The sequence below is a fragment of the Petromyzon marinus genome, unplaced genomic scaffold, assembly GCF_048934315.1.
Source record: "Petromyzon marinus isolate PM22_M1 ecotype Great Lakes invasive population unplaced genomic scaffold, UKy_Petmar_22M1.pri1.0 PM_G_Scaffold_40, whole genome shotgun sequence".
In the NCBI taxonomy this organism is placed as follows: domain Eukaryota; kingdom Metazoa; phylum Chordata; class Hyperoartia; order Petromyzontiformes; family Petromyzontidae; genus Petromyzon; species Petromyzon marinus.
Window position 1 is genome coordinate 1,587,501 of NW_027422984.1, and position 2,500 is coordinate 1,590,000.

Sequence of the window (2,500 nt, forward strand, 5' to 3'; positions counted from 1 at the left end):
TGAATATTTTTCACGGATAGACCCCGTGAAACGCTAGAAATTGGCGGCGATGTCTCTCTTGTGGCTCACGGGGCTGTTAGGGTGGCACAGAAATCCCTCGGAATGGGAAAACGGGTCATTTTCGTGTCGCCACATTGCATGCGAACCGCATGAAACTTCCAGAGGCATTTGCAGCAGAAATGCATGTGCAGTCAAAAAATTGAATATTTTTCACGGATAGACCCCGTGAAACGCTAGAAATTGGCGGGGATGTGTCTCTTGTGGCTCACGGGGCTGTTAGGGTGGCACAGAAATCCCTCGGAATGGGAAAAAACGGGTCATTTTCGTGTCGCCACATTGCATGCGAACCGCATGAAACTTCCAGAGGCATTTGCAGCAGGAATGCATGTGCACTCAAAAAAATGTGATATTTTTCACGGAGAGACCCCGTGAAACGCTAGAAGTGGGCGGGGATGTCTCTCTTGTGGCTCACGGGGCTGTTAGGGTGGCACAGAAATCCCTCGGAATGGGAAAACGGGTCATTTTCGTGTCGCCACATTGCATACGAACCGCATGAAACTTCCAGAGGCATTTGCAGCAGGAATGCATGTGCACTCAAAAAAGTGAATATTTCTCACGGATAGACCCCGTGATACGCTAGAAATTGGCGGGGATGTCTCTCTTGTGGCTCACGGGGCTGTTAGGGTGGCACAGAAATCCCTCGGAATGGGAAAACGGGTCATTTTCGTGTCGCCACATTGCATGCGAACCGCATGCAACTTCCAGAGGCATTTGCAGCAGAAATGCATGTGCAGTCAAAAAAAAATTGATATTTTTCACGGATAGACCCCGTGAAACGCTAGAAATTGGCGGGGATGTGTCTCTTGTGGCTCACGGGGCTGTTCGGGTCGCACAGAAATCCCTGGGAATGGGAAAACGGGTCATTTTCGTGTTGCCACATTGCGTACGAACCGCATGAAACTTCCAGAGGCATTTGCAGCAGGAATGCATGTGCACTCAAAAACTTCTATATGTTTCACGGATAGACCCCGTGAAACGCTAGAAATTGGCGGGGATGTGTCTCTTGTGGCTCACGGGGCTGTTAGGGTGGCACAGAACTCCCTCGGAATGGGAAAAGGGGTCATTTTCGTGTTGCCACATTGCATAGGAACGCCATGAAACTTCCAGAGGCATTTGCAGCAGAAAGGCACGTGCACTCAAAAATTTTAATATTTTTCACGCATAGACCCCGTCAAACGCTAGAAGTTGGCGGGGATGTCTCTCTTGTGGCTCACGGGGCTGTTAGGGTCGCACAGAAATGCCTCGGAATGGGAAAACGGGTCATTTTTGTGTGGCCACATTGCATAGGAACGGCATGAAACTTCCAGAGGCATTTGCAGCAGGAATGCATGTGCACTCAAAAACGTCTATATTTTTCACGGATAGACCCCGTGAAACGCTATAAATTGGCGGGGATGTCTCTCTTGTGGCTCACGGGCGCTGTTAGTTAGGGTCGCACAGAAATCCCTCGGAATGGGAAAAGGGGTCATTTTCGTGTTGCCACATTGCGTACGAACGGCATGAAACTTCCAGAGGCATCTGCAGCAGAAATGCATGTGCACTCAAAAACGTCTATATTTTTCACGGATAGACCCCGTGAAACGCTAGAAATTGGCGGGGATGTGTCTCTTGTGGCTCACGGGGCTGTTAGGGTCGCACAGAAATCCCTCGGAATGGGAAAACGGGTCATTTTCGTGTTGCCACAATTGGCATACGAACGGCATGAAACTTCCAGAGGCATTTGCAGCAGAAATGCATGTGCACTCAAAAACGTGAATATTTTTTCACGGATAGACCCCGTCAAACGCTCGAATTTGGCGGGGATGTTTCTCTTGTGGGTCACGGGGCTGTTCGGCTCGCACAGAACTCCCTTGGTCCACCTGATTCGTGCATACAGGCAGCAACTAAAACTCTGTAAACCTGCTGTGAGGACATCTAAACAGTGGACCAGTGAGGCTGTGGAAGATTTGCGGGCGTGCTTAGACTGTACTGACTGGGATATGTTCACGACTGCTACCAATAGTCTGGATGAACTCACAGAGGCTGTGTACATCAGCTTCTGTGAGGACTGCTGTATCCCAACACGTACCAGGGTGAACTTTAACAACAACAAGCCCTGGTTCTCAGCAAAGCTCAAAAGGTTGAGGTTGGAGAAGGAGGAAGCGTTTAGGAGTGGGGATAGAGACAGATTCAAGGAGTCGAAGAACAGGTTTAGCAAAGCGGTGAGAGAGGCTAAACGACTGTACTCAGAGACACTAAAACACCAGTTCTCTACTAACGACGCTGCTTCTGTCTGCCAAAGGGCTCAGGCACATCACCAACTACAAACCCAGAGCGCCCCACACCACTAACGACTCCCGCCTAGCCAACGACCTGAACGAGTTCTACCGTAGATTTGAAAGACAATTGGACTGTCCTGAACCACCCCTTCCCACCCAAGAGGCCCCATCCCCCACCCATA